General features: G+C 39.5%; 1 pseudogene; it reads right to left on the reverse strand.

The window, feature by feature from the left end:
• The window catches only part of LOC149564467 (MAP3K epsilon protein kinase 1 pseudogene), a 34,564-nt pseudogene extending 18,673 nt beyond the window's left edge, over window positions 1–15,891 (reverse strand).
• Between the last annotated feature and the right edge of the window lie 3,282 nt (window positions 15,892–19,173).

Below are 19,173 nucleotides of genomic sequence, written 5' to 3' on the forward strand. Positions count from 1 at the left end.
ATGATTGAAGCACATTTATCATACTTGCATCAATTCATTTTCAAAAATCTCCTTCTTCAACATTGAGTTGCCTTTTCAAGTGAGTGTTTGAGTTGCAAAAAGTCCAAGATTGCTAATTAGCCAAGGGTTTTCATGTTGATTTGTAAAATTGAACACAATGCTCATATATTCGAAAAGTTGATTGGTAGGAGATTTTTTATGGCAAGTCAAATTATGATATTTCTAAAAGGATTCAACTATGTATTTTTTTGAGTCAAACTAATTGACACACATTTAATTAGTAGTGGCTTCTACTAAACAAAGTTGTCATGAGAATGGTCCACTTAACACCCATTGCATATAGATTATGCTCAAAGAGGTGAAATGTGTATCCTTTCTTGTGAGGTCATCCATACCAATATTAATCCAACTCAAGTGTGCTCAAAAGACAAAATATTTTTTCTTCTTGGTTTTCTAAATGGTACATTGTTATTTATTTCCCAAATTTTTGTTGACTTTTCTACTTTTAAAACTTGGGCAATTGAATTCCATATATAATTTTATAATGTTGTGAAAATGGAATGCTACAATGTGTAGAAATTGCACCTAGCCTCTATTTTTGGAGTCAAGAAAACCCAAAAAATTGGATTTGAGCAATAAAAATCCAAAAAGCCTAAAGAATACCTGCATGTACAAACCTATCTTAGAGAAGAAAAAGATAAAAAGAGGCAATGGATTGGTTTGAAATATGCAATTCGTATTCTCAAAAATGAAAAAGATAAGAGATAAGTACAAAAGATATATCCTTATAGAAGGAGATCGAAACTCAAAAAAGGGTAACCTAAAAGGTAAATGTTATTTAATAATTACTAATTAATTATTAAATTTGAATGCAAAAGTGCATGAAGTGAGATCTTAAGAAGGGAGTAAAGCAAATTTTAAAAATGAATTTAAATTATAGCTTTACTCTAACACCTAGGGGTCCTAGAACCCCTAGGGACACATGTCATGATGAAAAGTGTCAAAAGGGCTCATAGGTTAACCTAGGACCCCTTTCAACCCATATTATTGATTACCATATGTCCCTCGAGGTCCTAGGACCCCTACAGATACATGTTACAATGAAATGGGTCAAAGAGGGTCATGGGTTAGCCTACATCCCCATTCAACCCATATGATCAACTAACATATGTCCCTAGGGGTTAGCACATGTTGTGATGAAAAGGACCGAAGGGGTTCGTAGGTTAGCCTATGACCCCCTTCGACCCTTGAGATGGATTACAAAATATCCCTAGGGGTCTTAGGACCCCTAGGGACACATGTTATGATGAAATGGGTCAAAGGGGATCATAGGTTAGGTCACAACCCCATTCACCTCATATGATCGATTATTATGTATCTTTAAGGGTCCTAGGACCACTAGGGACACATGTCATGATGAAATGGGTCAAAGGGGGTCATAGGTCCCTTTGACCCATATTATAAAGTATCATGTCCCTAGGGGTCTTAGGACCCCAAGGGACACATGTCACAATGAAATGGGTCAAAGAGGGTTGTATGTTAGCTTACATACCCATTTGACCCATATGATGTATTACCATAAGTCCCTAAGGGTCCTAAGACACCTAGGGACACATGTCATGATGAAATGGGTTAAAGGGGGTCTTAGGCTAACCTATGACCCCCTTTGACCCATACGAGTGATTATCATATGTCCTACAGGTTTTAGGACCCCTAGGGACACATGTCATGATGAAATGGGGCAAAGATAGTCATAGTTTAGCTTATGACCCCATTCAACCCATATGATCAATTACCATACGTCCCTACCTAAAATCCCTAGGCATACATGTCATGAAGAAATGAGTCAAAGGGGATCGTAGGTTAGCCTACGACCCCATTTGACCCATATGATTGATTACCATATGTCCCTAGGGATCCTAGGACCCCTAAAGACACATGTCATAATTAAATTCATCAAAGGGTTTCCTAGGTTCTAGTTGATGACCCCATTCAACCCTTAAGATGGATTATGATATGTCCATAGGGGTCTTAGGACCCCTAGGGACACATGTCACAATAAAATGTGTTGAAGGGGGTTGTAGGCTAACCTATGACTATAATACCCCAAAATTGGCTCATTGCCATCTCAACCAATTCTAGTCTATTCCTGATCAATCTTAAAGTCCTATTCTAATAAGCAATTCTCATTCTGCCATTCGCTACTTGACTTAATTGTCATATACAGAAAACCTAAATCTACATTCATCATGCTTATTATTTAATTCCTATAGTATTTACTCATATTAGTCACATTAAACCTATTGATTAATATTTAATTTAATTATTAAGTATTTATACTTTAATTAAATTAAATTATATCCTAAGGCTAATGTACTATGGAATTAAATTTATTTAATTTAATAAATACGCCTATCTTTATTAATTAAATGTAATTATTTAATTAAATGGGAAAGATATTTCTAATTAATTAAAAGAAATTATTTAATTAAATGGAGTACTTACTTCTAAATAATTAAACAAAGTTATTTAATTAAATGGGAAGCCATTCCTAATTAATTAAATGAAGTTATTTAATTAAACAAAAGTATCTCTAATTAATTAAAGATTATTTAATTAAATAGAAAAAGTAATTATGAGAGCATATCTCATTTTATTAAATTAAATATCTCAACAAAATCTCTCTTCAGTTCAAAAAAGGAGAATTTCCAATTCACTATTGATCAAAAATGAGTTGAATCAGTTAACTCCTTTTTCTACTCAAATTAAAACAGTTAACTCCTTATTTTACTCAAATTAAGTCGGTTAACTCCCTTTAATTTGGGAATCTCCCTTTATGACTGAACCTCATCTTCAATCTTGATCGTTGATCTGAATCGATCTCAATCGTTGATGGATTCCAGGAGAGTCTATTTAAGAGACCCTCATCACCTCATTTTGGAGGATGAATTTGGAGAATTTGCATTGAATGGCTGCTGAAATTCATGCTCACGTTTGCTTACATTTCTTGCATACATTCTCATTCTTAGTTTAATCTCATTTTAGTTTAATCATGCATATGCTTAATCTAGTTTGCTTTATTTGTTCTTAGATTACATTGCATCTTTCATTTTAGGTTAATTTGCATTCTCATTCTTAGCTTAATTTCATTATCAAATCCTTCATTCTTAGAGGATCTGGTTGCCTGCACCTTGATTTTGAGGATATTAACAGGCAAAATCCCTTTAGATAGAAGGCAACAGGTTGCTTTGCAGGGCAAATTTTGGATCAACAATCCAATGTTCATTCCGAGATGAATCCGCATGCAATGACTGTGTTGAAGTGTGTGTGTTAGTATAGGCCACATTTTCACATATACATTTCTAGCGCCCACCGTGGGGCTCGAAAATCAATTTTTTGGCCTCTTTCTGTATTTTTTTAATCTTTTTTTGTTCTTTGTCCATACTATTCTGTACAAATTCGGGAATCTTCGCATGAAACTGTACATTTTCACGTGAGGATCTAGAATCTTCGCGCGAATATTCTTTCCGCATCGTGCGAGAAAGTTCTTTGGCGCGCGAAACTTCACGCGAGACCTGTTTCTTCACGCGAGCCAATTTTCATTTCGCACGAGCTGATTTTGATTTTGCGCAAGCCGAATTTGATTTCGTGCGAGCCAAATTTGATTTTGTGCAAGCTGAATTTAATTTCACGCGAGCAAAATTCTATTTCACATGGGCTATAAAACTTCTTCGCGCGGACTGTCAGGAATTTTGCGTGAAACTCTGCTGACAGAGGCAAAAAATTTTGCATTGATTTACATGTTTTTTGATTTTTCTGCTGACTGTTCACAGTTTCTAGTGTTTTTGTGTTTTCTAATTTTTTTGAATAGCATAGCAGCGGTTTGTGGAACAATGGGAAAAGCTTGCTAAAGTTGCCAGAAACAGGTAAAAATCTACTAAGCGCATTGCAAGGATCACCAAGTAATCTTCATCAGCTGATAACACTTCATTTGAATCTAAAACAAACATCTTTTGTGTTGAGCTTGTGTGTTTCCTTCTATATTTTCATTTTACAACACATGAATAAATTGATACTAGGGTGTGATCTTTGTTAGTATTCATTTAGCAGGCTTAGTCTTTAGTGATAGATCTAATTGGCTATCTTGGGTTATTAGACTTGCTAATCCATGAGCCCCTCGTTCCACCCTATGGCTGCAAGCTCAGCACCATGTTAAATAGGGGAGGGGTCTACAGGACATAAGCGTTAAATGTTCCACAAGGCAACCCTTTTGTGCTTTCTAGAACTCACTAATTTCTAAGTTGTGGACTCGTTTTGGCTTGTGTGAGGGGTTAAATGTTCCAAATCTTTGGACTCACCTCACATTAGTTAAAGCGTTAAGTGTACCACCTTGTGCTTTTTTATTACTTTTAGATAGATTTGTTTTCAGGAATTAACATATGTACACACATAGTAATTAAGCCCCCATGAACACTATTCGTGGATCTTGAGGGAGTGGGTTCCTAGTGAAACTCATTTCTAAGATGGATTCCTTATGGGTGGGGAGGACACTTTGAGCATCTCATAGATAGATGAATCTTCGACTTGTTGATTAAGGCATCCTTTCTCTGGAGAGGTTGATAGATCACAGGAAGATGATATCATAGATCTTTAAGAGATAATCTTAGTCTAGTGTGTCGGATTAATCTGTTTGTTTTGATTGGGCTAAAGGTGAAAAGGTGTCAAAACCTTGAATCTAGAAGCTAAGTCCCCTTGTGGTATACTATTGTGAGTCGGTCACCTTTAGAGAGGGTTAACCGTAGCAGACAATCCCTCTACAAGGAAAACTATGATGACGAAACCTCAAGTGGTAATAGCCATTTTTGCCATGGTAGTGACAACCGCTATATAAATGTCCTGGTGGAAGAAATCTCCATGGGTGTGGTTCATTGTGGGTTATCAGATCTCCCTAGTAGCTCTTGAAGATTAAGTTCTTAGACTGTGTCAAAACCTCAGTGCATCGAGATTGGAGGTCACCCCTGTGAGTCATAAAAGTTGCAGAGTCAAACCATTACTAAATACCTTAGAGAAGCCAACTTTTATTTTCTAGGAATGTGTGCAATGATTGAAAAACCTTTTGAAAATGTACACAAATAGCTCTCTTAGGGATTAGCACAAACTATGTCACTTGATTGTTCATGTGCAAGGTTTCTTTTTCCCTTGCTCATTGTTTTCAGACGTGCTTGAAATCACTTGCTTGCTATTCTACATGCCTGTTCATCTGCCTAGTTATTGGATAGATCAAAAATTTTGTCAAAATCAGTCACTGTTGTGAAACTGTTCTGTCCTTTCGCGCGAAATCATTTTGGTCTCATGCGAAATCATTTGGCTCTTGTGCGAAATCATTTGGCTCTCACACAAAGCCATTTTTTCCTTGCACGAAATTAAAGTTCTGTTGCGCATCTTCATGTGATCCAGAAAACATCCTTGCATGAAATTAAAAACTGTTGCTGATTTTTGTGCGAGACAGAAAAATCTTCGCGTGACCCGTAAAGGTTTTTCACACGATATTTTGTATCAGCATTTATAATTTGGGTCTGTTCTAGCTACCTGCGGCCTACACGCTATCCTTTTCTACGTCCATTTATCGTTCTCTGTTTGCAAACAATCCTGGAACAGCGACACTTCGCTTAACTGAAACTTGTGTCTTATACCTTGACTAGTCTCATCTCATACGTAATCTTGGTCCTCATCTTAATGCTTGTCATACTTTGTGCCGCAGTGGTCATAATCTCTGGTTGTTCTAGCCTTTAAATCAGACCATTTGTGCCTTAGTGAACAGCATTCTTGCTACTATCTTGTCCTTTTTGAGACTTAGTCTTATTATAGTCCTTGTCCAAATTCTAGCTTCTTGTCCTTGCCTATGACTGTCACAACCAGAAGCGGTAACGTGTTTTATCCTGATAACATTAGATGTGGTCATGCTAGGAGTCATAATCGCGGTAGAGGTAGAGGTAGCTTACCTTTCGCTACGCAATCTATATCCGGTTTGGCTAGTGAGGCATCTTCACAGTCTTCCTCACCTACAAGGTCATCTCAAGTTCAATGAACATTTTCCAATTTGCAACAAATTAGGAATCCTTTTTACCAAAAGGATACCGAGATAGGTAGGAGCCTTGCATCGTCAAACACAATGTATGATCCTTTCTCCATGGACCCTTTTGAAACACAACATACGAAAACTGAACAAGTTCCTATAATGACTAATTGTGAACCTGAACGGGGTAGTCATAGTCGATATCAAGAACAACCTAGGGATGACAAGGAGAAAGAGAAAGAAAATAACACTGATGAAGAACAAGAAGAGCTGGAAATCCTTCCTAAACACATAGCAAGATGTCGAAGAGACAAAAACTTTTAGAAGGTCATGGGAATCTTACTCAACGAAGAGAAAGAAAAGTACTTTCTCAAACTCGCCCAAGAGGGAGCTAAACTGCCCACACATTTCAATGTGGAGACCATTATCACACGTGAAGAAGAAACTGAGACCACTAAACTCCAAAAACAACTGAAAATTATGCAAGACCAATTGGCTCAGATGATGCATGAGAAAGAGAAACCCAAAAAGACATACACATTGGATGCTCTTTGTTCATTTCCATTTGACAAAAGTATAAACATGCCGCATTTCTCGAGAGGCGTAGAACTACCCAAATATGACAAGTACTTTGGTACTACTGATCCCCAAGATCACTTGTGGGAATTTGGTGCTTTGTCTATGGAGTTTATACACAACCAAACGTACCTCATGCGTTTATTCCCTAGAAGCCTAGGTGGTCAAGCTTTGGAGTGGTTCTCACATTTACCTCCTGGTATCAAGATGTTTGACGAAATTGCTAATTCATTTGTTCAGCAATACTCTCATAACATTCAACATCCTGTAAATATTCGAGATCTATGCAACCTTAAACAGAAGGTTGGTGAGCCTTTCCTCACTCTTCTCCAACGGTGGAGACAACTTTATACTAAGTACTCTCGTAAAATCCCAAAAATGAAAAAGCTTGACATTTTCACTGATAACCTCTTACTTGATTTCAGGTATCGAGTTCAACTACAAGGTCCACGTACCTTCGAAGACATGATTACACAGGCTATCTGTATTGAAGAACTTATGGTCAAGAAAGGTGAGCTCACTCTTCAGAGAGACACAAAACAAGGTTCCACTTCCAACAGGGATAAAACCAAACATGTCAACAAGAACTGAGAAATTGTACATGATGGGATTGTTATAATGTCACACCAAAACCTGCTAAAGCAGCATTTAATCTCACAGACTGCTTCAAAGTGGCCAAAAGTGTTGAGAAGCCTCCTCTTGACAATAAGGCATCTGGGAACAAACCGAGAAACTCATGGGCAGCATGACCCAAGCGAGAGTATACGCCTTTAGGAGAACCTTTAGATGTGGTTTACAAAACATTGCTACAACATAAGCTTATCTCACTAATGGATAACCCTCATCCCTATGATCCACAACCACATCCACCATGGTGGAATGAGACCTCATTCTGTGAGTATCATCAAAACAAGGGACACAAAACCAGCAACTGTATAAACTTACTTCATAAAGTCCAAGACATGATTGATGTTGGTGAACTTGTGGTAGATGGACATAACAAAAACTTAGACCACAAGGCATTCAAAGAGCCTTTCCCAGCTTATGAAAAAGGAGAGACTTCGAAACCAGAACCCTACAATAAGGTCAACTATACATATTCCAATGATGACAATGTCATTCACATGGTTGAACCTGTAGATTCTGAATACTGCGATGTTATTACTATAAAGGGGAAGCAAGATAACGATAAACCCAAGACACCATTTGTCTTGAGAGGCCCTACTTCCAATAACATGGATAATGCATCTTCGTAACATTGTGCTAACGTTGTTACTCGCTCTCATGCAAAATTGGTGCTCAAAGGCCCTATACCTCCTACTTCAAATCTTGAACAACACAAGGACAAAGCCCTTTCTGGTCCATTCGGTAAAGGTGCAAAACACACGACAAACTTGACTGCAACCAGTTATAGTGTTCTAGATCAGTTGAAATGAACCAATGCTCACATTTCCATATTTGAGCTGCTTAAAATCTTGCCTGCTCATAGGCAAATTCTGGACAAAGCCCTAACTAAGGCAAACATTCCTCAAGATCTTGATCTTGAGTGATTTCAATCCATGGTAGGTCACTTGACCTCACCTCATCTTATGGCCTTCTCCAAGGAGGATGACAACTCACTGAATCACCCACACAATCAGCCTCTACACATTGAGGTTATGATCCACCAGACACGTGTTCGTCGGGTACTCATTGATAATGACGCTGGCCTAAACATTGTTTCTACTGCTCTGCTTAGACAATTGGATTATTCTGAGGACTCTGTTGATCCTCGATGAAAGATCACTATTAAAGCATACGATGAAGTAGAACGAAAGTTACTAGGTCTTGTGACTTTACCAATTCGCATCAGTCTTGTCAAAAGAGATGTCACCTATCAGGTGCTTGACATTCCCTTAGCCTACAACATTTTGTTGGGACGGCCATGGATACATGAGATGCGCGTTGTGCCATAAACATACCACCAATGCATCAAATTCCCATTTCATGGCTCCGAAGTTACCATTCCTGCTACTACTAGCTATACTTGCAATATGCTCGAAGCTGCTAATTCTTTCGTCCCTGCTAACCGTGAGTCTACTGATTGTCACAACAATAAGCTGAAACAAATTGAGCAGTCATTTAAATTGAAAGAAACTGGTATGGGAGAGTACCACATGGAACCAGTGTTGTCATTAACATCTATTCCAGAATCCCCTCGACATTTTGGGAGACCCTCAGTAGAAAAGAAGCCAGTCATGTTGACACCTCAGACCAAGTTTAATGGCTCTTTTGTCAAAGCTATAGTTCCCTTAGAGGATGAAAGCAAAAATAGAGCCATTTCTACATGGCTTTACAAAGAAGAGTCTCCAGTAGACCTAACAGAACAAGCTCGAGAAATCACTCCTAAGAAGTATGGACCTAGTCTTAAGCTTATGAAGTGTTTTGGCTACAAGGGAACTGGCCCTATTTGGTGCAATAACAATGGTTTAATAGATCCTATCAAAGCAACAACTCGAAGCAATAGTGACACAACTAGTCTAGGGTTCAAGAAGGTCCCTTTCCATTTGGGATCCAATAAATTCATACCTGTACCTAAGAGTTCATTTGAAAATAAGTCACAATCTAAGTCAGGTACTCGAGAGGAAGAATCTGATGATGAGGATTCTTACCCTCATCCTATTCCTTATGATCTTGCTAAATTCTTTGCTGAGCCAGATGACTTTGTGCCACGTGTTAGCACTATGGATAATACTAGTGATTCTTCTGAGAACAATGCTAAGCAACTCAAATATCATTCAGAAAAGGGAGAATCTAGTCAGTCATGCCATATTGAGTATTTGTGTAAGAATCCAGAGGCTGAAGGAGAGTATGTCCCTATCACTGTTGGGGAGTTCTATAGTCTCTCACCATGTAGCACCGATTCTCATGAATATGAATTTGATAATCTTTCAGAAGAAACTACTGATAAAGACATTGACCAAGTGCATGTCTATGAAAATCAAATCAAAGTGAGTGAAACGTCTAGGGATAGGTCATAGGGGTCTGATCTAATTAGTGTCCTAGAGTCGTCAATTACTAATGTTCGTACTCTGAGGCATTTGAATACACCTATGGGTGAGGTCGTTGTAGGTCTCAAATTGCTGGTCCATGCATTTAATGACTATACTGTGAACACAATTGAACCAGCCACTACTCTCTCACTCACACATCTCGAGCTTATAGACTGGAACCCCAATGCACCTAATGAATTCCCCACATTCCAGAATGACTATGCTCTTGCCTGTTACTTAAATGCTATTGAACTTGTAATGTCTTCTACCAATGAGCAGAGCATCAACATGACTGAGGCCGACATCAAATATCTTAGTCACAAGATTAAAAAGAAAAAATGCAAGCGGTCTGATGGTGAAAACCACATTGTAGCAATGTCGGATCCAAAAAAAGTAAAAACAAAAGACGTATCCAAGGGTGAAAACCTCTTTGGGGTGCCCGCAGATGAGATATTTGATGTCCTTCCAAGTCACTTTTAGGAGAGATCATCAGTATTAATAGAGCTGACATAGCCAATTAACCTGGGCACAGAAGAACATCCTCATGTGATACATCTGGCACAGTCATTGTTGCTTGAAGAGAAAGAACAATTCATTGCCTTTTTCAAGGGAAAGAAAATAAATTTTGCCTGGACATATTCTGACATGCTAGGATTGGATCCTGATCTTATTATGCATCACTTGTCCATAACACCAGGCATAAAACTAGTTAAATAGAAGCTTCAAAAAATGCATCCTCATGTTGCATTGCTAGTCAAAGCCGAATTGGAGAAACTTTTGAAGGCTGGTTTCATTCGTGCAATTGATTATGCTAAATGGATATCCAATATTGTCCCTATGTCCAAACATGATAAGTCTATCCGAGTTTGTACAAATTTCCGTGATCTTAACTTGGCATGTCCTAAAGACAACTTCCCACTCCCTAATATTGATATGATTGTGGACATGATGACTAGCTATGAGATGTACTCACTTATGGATGGTTTTTCTAGATACAATTAGATAAAAATTGCACCAGAAGATCAAGAGAAAATAGCCTTCACTTGTGCATGGGGAACCTTTTGTTGGAATGTGATGCCATTTGGTTTAAAGAATGCTGGAGCTACATATCAGCGGGTTGTTACTACAATTTTCCATGACATGATGCATAGAACTATGGAGGACTATGTTGATGATACTTTGGTCAAAAGCGCTAAATGCAATACCCATTTGCATGATTTGGGACCAATCCTAGATCGTATGGAAAATTTTAGTCTTCGGCTCAATCCTAAGAAGTGTGCATTTGGTGTCACATCAGGAAAACTATTAGGATATATTGTTTCTGCAAAGGGAATTGAAGTATATCCAAAAAAAGTACAAGCAATAATGAACATGCCACCACCTCGAAACATCAGTCAAATGAGAGGACTATAGGGAAGGCTTCAATCTATTTGCAGGTTTATTTCACAATTGGCTGATAAATCACAACCCTTCACAAAGACCTTACATAAGGGTGTGAAATTCAATTGGAGCTAGGATTGTGAGCAAAGCTTAACACAGATTAAACAATATCTTGTCAATCCACCAATCCTGATGCCTCCTATGCATGGGAAGCCTTTTCTTTTATACATTTCAGCCATTGAAGCATCTTTGGGGATCCTGTTGGCTCAAGAAGATAATGATAACAAAGAAAGAGCTATTTATTACTTGAGCCGAACATTGGTCTCTTATGAGAAAAATTATAGCATTATTGAGAAAGCTTGCTTGGTAGTTGTCTTTTCTTCCCAAAAGTTGAGACACTACATGCTTGCCCACACTACACGGCTTGTGGCTAAAATAGATCCATTAAAGTATTTGCTTAGTAAGGCAGCTCTCACAGGAAGATTGGCTAAATGGGTCATGATACTAAGTGAGTTTGACATCCAATATGTTGAATGCAAAGCTATAAAGGGACAGGCAATTGCAGACTAGTTTGCTGAGGCACCCATACAGAGTCTTCTACCAATAAACATTGATTTTCCAGATGAGTCAATTCTAACACTCACTCACCATACATGAGTTATGTTCATCGATGGATCCTTCACACAACAAGGATCAGGTGCTGGATTACTTTTCATCACACCACAGAAATACTCATTGCCCAAAGCGTACAAGATTCTATTTCCTTGTACAAATAACATTGCTGAATATGAAGCTTTGATCAATGGTATGAAAATCGCAGCTGAATGGAGAGTAGATCAGTTGGATATCTCTGGTGACTCTCAGCTTGTCATCAACCAAGTAAATGATGTGTATCAAACAAAGGATAAAAAACTAATTCCTTAAAAACGCATGGTTGATGACTTGACAAAATATTTTGCACACATCACCTTCAAACAAGTTCCACATGTAGATAATAAAGCGGCTGACGCCATGGCCACTCTGGCCTCCCTTCTACAAATGCTAGAAAATGATCTTCGACACGAGTTCTTGGTGGAAGCGTTACACTACCCAGCCTATGACACACCTGATTCCAAGATGATTTGTTCTATTATAGGACAAGAATCATTCTGCTACCATCACATATATTCCTACCTTCGTAATCAAACCATTCTGAAAGGTCTGACCCAGAATGAGAAACGTTACCTAATCCATAACGCTTCACATTATGTCATTATTGTTGACGATCTGTATAAGAGAGGTCTCGACGGAACACTCCTTAGGTGTTTAGAACCTGACGAGACAAAATGCGCACTAATTGACGTTCATGAAGGCATTTACGGATCTCATTCCAATGGCCTAACACTAGCTCGTAAACTACTTCGTGCTGGTTACTACTGGCCTAAAATGGAGCAAGAAGCTATTAAATATGCTAGGTCCTGTAAACAATGTCAGCTACATGGGAATCTCATTCACGCTCCAGCTAGAGATTTGATTCCCTCTACTACAACATGGCCATTTCAACAATGGGTCTTTGACTTGGTGGGGCAGATTCACCCAACCTCTTCTAATGGACATAAGTTCATTATCACCGCTATAGATTATTTCACAAAATGGGTAGAGGCGGTCCCTCTCACAATTGCTGATGGCAAAGTTGTAGCACTTTTTATTACAAACTACATCATCTGTAGATATGGTATACCATCCTCAATCATTACTAACAATGGAGGACAGTTCAAAAACAAAGACCTTAAGGAACTGTGCAAGAAATTCAAAATTACACAAAATTGGTCTTCCATTTATTACCTCCAGGGTAATGGCCAAGCTGAGGCATCCAATAAGGCGATCCTCAAAATTCTTCATCACATAGTCAGTAAGTCAGGGAGAGACTGGCATCTCCAGATCAATCCAGCCCTGTGGGCATATAGAAAAAGCATTAGAACTCCAATAGGCATGACTCCTTTTGCATTGGTATATGGGGCGGATGTTGTGCTTCCGATAGAGGTCGAGATTCCTACCTTGAGAATCTCTATGAAAGGTCTTATCACAGATGATGACTATAGGATAGCCCGGCTGCACCTCTTGTTCCCAATGCTCCATCTTGCAGTGCATCTTCTGGCTACTCTGTATAGTTGGTTTCATGCTTTCGCTTTCCCACTTTTCTTGCTCATGTATCCATGGATTGAGTCTTGTCATAGCTCAGGGGCATTCCCCTCTAGTGTCACTCATCTTGAGATTCTCCTCATAGAATCTCCTTCGTGGCAGTCACCACTCGTTCTGACTGCATCTACCTACTGTCACCAGTGTCACTCTTTTCGAGATTCTCCTCATAGAATCTCCTTCGTGACAGTCACTAGTTGTTCTGACTGCGTCTGCCTACTGTCACCAGTGTCACTCTTTTTGAGATTCTCCTCATAGAATCTCCTTCATGACAGTCACCAGTCATTCTAACTGTGTCTGCCTACTATCACCAGTGTCACTCTTTTCAAGATTCTCCTCATAGAATCTCCTTCGTGACAGTCACCAGTCATTCTGACTGCATCTACCTACTATCACCAGTGTCACTCTTTTCGAGATTCTCCTCATAGAATCTCCTTTGTGACAGTCACCAGTCGTTCTGACTGCATCTGCCTACTGTCACCAGTGTCACTCTTTTCAAGATTCTCCTCATAAAATCTCATTCATGACAGTCACCACTTATTCTGACTAGGTCTGCCTACTATCACCAGTGTCACTCTTTTCAAGATTCTCCTCATAGAATCTCCTTCGTGACAGTCACCAGTCATTCTGACTGCGTCTGCCTACTGTCACTAGTGTCACTCTTTTTGAGATTCTCCTCATAGAATCTCCTTCGTGACAGTCACCATTCGTTCTGACTGCATCTGCCTATTGTCACCAGTGTTACTCTTTTCAAGATTCTCCTCATAGAATCTCCTTCGTGACAGTCACCAGTCATTCTGACTGTGTCTGCCTACTGTCACCAGTGTCACTCTTTTTGAGATTCTTCTCATAGAATCTCCTTCATGACAGTCACCAATCGTTCTGACTATGTCTACCTACTATCACCAGTGTCACTCTTTTTGAGACTCTCCTCATAGAATCTCCTTTGTGACAGTCACCAGTCATTCTGACTGCGTCTGCCTTCTGTCACCAATGTCACTCTTTTCGAGATTCTCCTCATAAAATCTCCTTCGTGACAGTCACCAGTCATTTTGACTGCATCTACCTACTATCGCTAGTGTCACTCTTTTCAAGATTCTCCTCATAGGATCTATTTTGCAATGGTCACCAATTGTTACAGTTGTGTCTACCTATCGTTGCTCGGGTCATGTCTCAAGATTCTTTTATGGAAGATCTCTTTTGCGTCAGTCACTAGTCATCCTGGTTGTGTCTGTCTACTGTCACTTAGTTCTTCTTAGGTTCTTCATCATGAAGATTCCTCTTTGACCTCAGTCACCAGTCATTCTGACTGTGTCCACCTACTATTGTCACCCTATTGAAGAGATTTCTTTCTTACATATTTTTTACATTGACACTTGACATTAATCCTGAAAACATTGAACTCAAAAATATATATATATAATGATATACTTGTTTGGATATGCTGAGCATTTTCTTTGTTTGCTTTGTTTTGCTTTATCATATCTCCTTAAGCAACTTGATGATGTCATCTTCGACTAGAGAAGTAATGACTGGGGGCATGATCTTTTTCTTTGCTTTCTGTTTGCGGTTTAGTTCTAATAAGTTGATCTATTCCTATAAGAGGGGTGTCCACTATAAGAGTGTCCATCTCGTATTGGATGATCGTGTGTACCTCGACTCCTTTTATATAGATATGTCAATGACATTGGTTCTTCTCCTTGTTTTTTGGAGTGAACTCTTCATGCTACAGTAAATATTGATACTCGTCCTGCTAAGTGAACGTACGGGTCACTGCAAGTATATCTAGCACACTTCTGTCTCAGGTTACGAATGCAAGGGTCGTTGCGGACAGAATGAATACTGAATACTTAGCATAAGAGGGATCTCCTATGTGTTTGGTGTGCCTATTATGCAAGCAACATTCAAGTCATCCTAATGTTTATGCTTTGATGCTTATGTTAACTTGCTACATTAAAAGGGACAAATGTTTTGGTCATTCTGGCTTCTTGTGCCTCGAATGCTTACATTTAATCCCGACATCCCAATAACGTATGTTATATTCATATTTTCATGATTGCAATGTCAGTGGAAACTGTATAACATATGAGCTTTATTTTATATCCAATGATGATAAATCATCGAGGCTTGGTAACCATACCTAGGGTTGCATTTAACATAGTCTTGCATACTTCATTTGCATTAGCACGCGATTCGATGGTAATCCTATTCATACTCCACATGCATCAAATTCCTCCACGTCTCCACATGCGTTTGGTTCATCGATTCTCACTCCTCAATGGAATACCTGTGACTGTCAAACAAAAACACACAACACTACGTCAGATGTCAGTTCATACATATGTGTTCTATCTAAACATACATCTCATGTACATCAAAGAAAAACAAAATAGACAATGACATGTACAAAGGAATACTCGGCTCAAAATCTCGTATATATATATCAAAGAATGGTTCAGTACAAAAAATAGGTGCTACTCGAGCGCAATCAATCAAAAATGATACATCTGGTGCTAGCACACCAATCGATACATAGCCAAGGATCAAAATTGAAAATCAAGCACAGAGCATCTAACTCTGTCCTGAACTCTCGCCTCCAGGAGGAGCAGGAGGAACAAGGGCAGCAGGTGGCAGAGGTGGCGGTGGCATATTCGGCTTGACAGGAGGTCGTGCACCTCCAGACTCTCATGCGTACTACAAAAATTGGTACACCTACAATGTCTCATCTGGCACGGTGTTGGTGTATGCAACATAATAATATGCAGCCCGAGCAGACTGGAAGCGGATCTCATCCTGTGCTAGCTCTAGCCTTCGCTCTGCAATCTCTGTGCACTCTCTCTGATGATCTGTCTCTCATTGTCGCTCTACCAGCTATGCATCCCTGACTGCTAATGCAATCTACAACTCTCCCAACTGTTGGGAGGCCGCACGAACCTGCTCTCGGTACCGTTGTACCGCATCCTATACCCCACTTACTAGCTGATCTGGCATATCCTCATCAACCATCTCTGGTGGAGGTACCTGTGGCTATGGAGGCACTTGCTGCTATGGGACCTCCTGCTGAGGGGCCTACTCCTCTGTCCTTTGCCTCCTCCGTCGACTATGTCCTGCCCCACTACCCCCAGCACTTGGGTTTGATCTCATCTGACGTGGAGGAATAGGTATCTGCTATACCCGGTGCTGGACCTGTGGCAGTGCCTGTTGCTACTGAGGCACTTGTCCCTACCCCTGTACCTGCCCTACCATCCCTAGTGGATTTGTGAAGCACGGGAATGGATGGCTCATCAAAAATTCCTGATATGCAGGCGTCATCCCGGCATCTACTACCTCTAGTAGGTAGTCCCACTGAACTGCAACTAGGCTGCGGATATCTATCATGGATCATCTTGGATCCATCCATGGAGGCCATCCCCGCTCTATATCCTTCTGCACCCTGACATAGGCACAGTACTCAGCTGAAATGTCCTGTGGTCAGCCATACTGCCGCCACACTCGTGAGATGACAAATCTCTCTATGACTGATGTCGTCCTACCTACTAGCAGTCGAGAACTAAACATCCAGGGCAGCTCTCTCTAGGCATCATCCCAGTCCTCTGTCTCTCTCCAGGGTCACCATATAACAGACACTAGGTCATTGTGATGTGTCCGCCAATGCTCAGTCTTACCCAGGTGGGCCTTGATGCAGGCACATCTCATTACTAAATCATTTCAAAGGTCCAAGATTCTCCATATATTTTAAATAGTCAATTTTAATAATTTAGGATTATGTCTTAGTGGATAGAATTAGGTGTTTTATTAAATAAATGTTATAGTTTTTAGTCGGATATGTTAGAGAGTTAGAGGAAAGGGTTAATGATGTTAGTGTCCGTTTTAGAAAGGATAAAATTAGTAATAGAAATGCCATGTGGTCAATAATTAAAAGAATCTCATCAAAAAGTTGGTGGCAATTTTAAGAGTGTTCATAATGACGAAAAAATGGCTATGGAATAAAAGAAACTGTTTCATATTCCTTCTATTTGGAGGAAATTTGGTTTTCTTTAAAAAGCCAATCCTATTCTTAGCAGTTACAAGAATATCCATGATTGCTACATGGTATTGATGATTCCTATTCTTAGCAGTTACAAGAATATCCATGATTGTTACATGGTATTGATGGTAAAGCACCTTTCAGATTCCTATTCTTAGCAGTTACAAGAATACCCATGATTGCTGCATGGTATTGATGGTAAAGCATCTTTTAGATTCCTATTCTTAGCAGTTACAAGAATATCCATGATTGCTGCATGGTATTGATAGTAAAGCATCTTTCAGATTCCTATTCTTAGTAGTTACAAGAATATCCATGATTTTTGCATGGTATTGATGGTAAAGCATCTTTCAGATTCCTATTCTTAGCAGTTACAAGAATATCCATGATTGCTGCATGGTATTGATGGTAAAGTATCTTTCAAATTCCTATTTTTAGATGGAAAAGAAAACATTTTTATTACTACTGGACAGCAAGGCCAGTCAGACTTTGGTTATTAAAAAGCCAATCTTTTATGTAAAAAAGGATTCGAACTTGGGGAGGAATGGGAAGTTTTATGTCTCCTTTGGTCTCCTGTGTTTTGTTTTTTTAAAGATTATGGTTCTACTGTTATGCTTCATATATTTCTCATGGCAATCAGTTTAGGGAATAACAATTGCATAAAAATGTACTCTGATGCAGGGTCACTATCTCAAGTTTGAACCATTGGATTTCTCTCAAATTTTTATATCTTGTTTGAAACCTAGTTACGCCAAATATCAATGGTTGGATTGAGTAAATATTTTCTAGTTCAAAAGTTATTCATGTCTGAGTGCGGGTCTATCCAAAGGCAGCAAGAAGATATTTTGGGGGATTTTATTTTCAAAGTTTTGTTTATTGAATATGATTTTAGTGTGTGATCCTGAAGGTTGTAGATGCCCCTTGAAGCAACTCAGTTGAGTGACTGATTCCTCTTGAGTTTTCCAAGGTGTGGCTCTACATCAGGCCTGGGTAATATGCCCTTGATATTTGCAAATGTAGGGCTCCATGGGCTCCCGAGAATCCTCAAAAATTGGCCTACATACAGGGAGATGTTGCCAGGCCCATATCTATAGCACATACACACCCGCTACCATGGTCTTCTTCTCATGGAAGATGACCTCATGCATCTCATGAAAAAAATGGGCCAACATGCACTGACCCCACCCAAAGATCTCAGGTGCCTCAACCATCCTACGGAGCATGACACCCCATCCACACTCCAATCCATGCTGTCCCCTGTCAAGACATAGGAAGCAGCTCAAAAAAATATCCAGCATGGATGCCAACCTGTGTGTAGGTCCATAGGTATGCATCAACTCATCCTAGCTGATGGCTCTGCCTCTCAGTAGCTCTCTCCCAAATACAATGGAAAGTGCCTCTATCCCTAATCGAGGCACTGTATCGTAGATGACCCGAGCACCGTGAAATGGGATCCTCAATATCCTCCATATATCCTTCGGGGTGATCATCATCTCACCCATAGGCAAATGAAAGGTGTTCGTCTCCGAATGGAAACGCTCTACCACTGCAGTGAGAAGGCCGTGATTCACCATCACGATTGGAATCCAGCATAGTGAAGACAAACCCAATTGGGCAATGTGTGCCCAATCTGTGTCATCCAAACTCTGCAATAACTCTCCATACGGTGGATAATGAGATCTGAATGACATGTCTCCGAAGACCTCTTGCACGCACAACAAAAAAATGGCAATCAAATGATCAGTATCAAGTCAAATCGAAGCATCAAAATGAAATAAAGTGCGATTTCTAAATGCGAAAACACAAAATTGTCGTAGAATTTCGTGCGAAATTCGTAAAATCTCGCGTGAAGATGTTCAGTTTTGCACGAAACTAATTTTTCTTCACGCGAAGAATCTCTCCTT

This window comes from Cupressus sempervirens, chromosome 3 (genome assembly GCF_028749045.1).
Source record: "Cupressus sempervirens isolate cs-2001-9-10 chromosome 3, ASM2874904v1, whole genome shotgun sequence".
Taxonomy (NCBI): domain Eukaryota; kingdom Viridiplantae; phylum Streptophyta; class Pinopsida; order Cupressales; family Cupressaceae; genus Cupressus; species Cupressus sempervirens.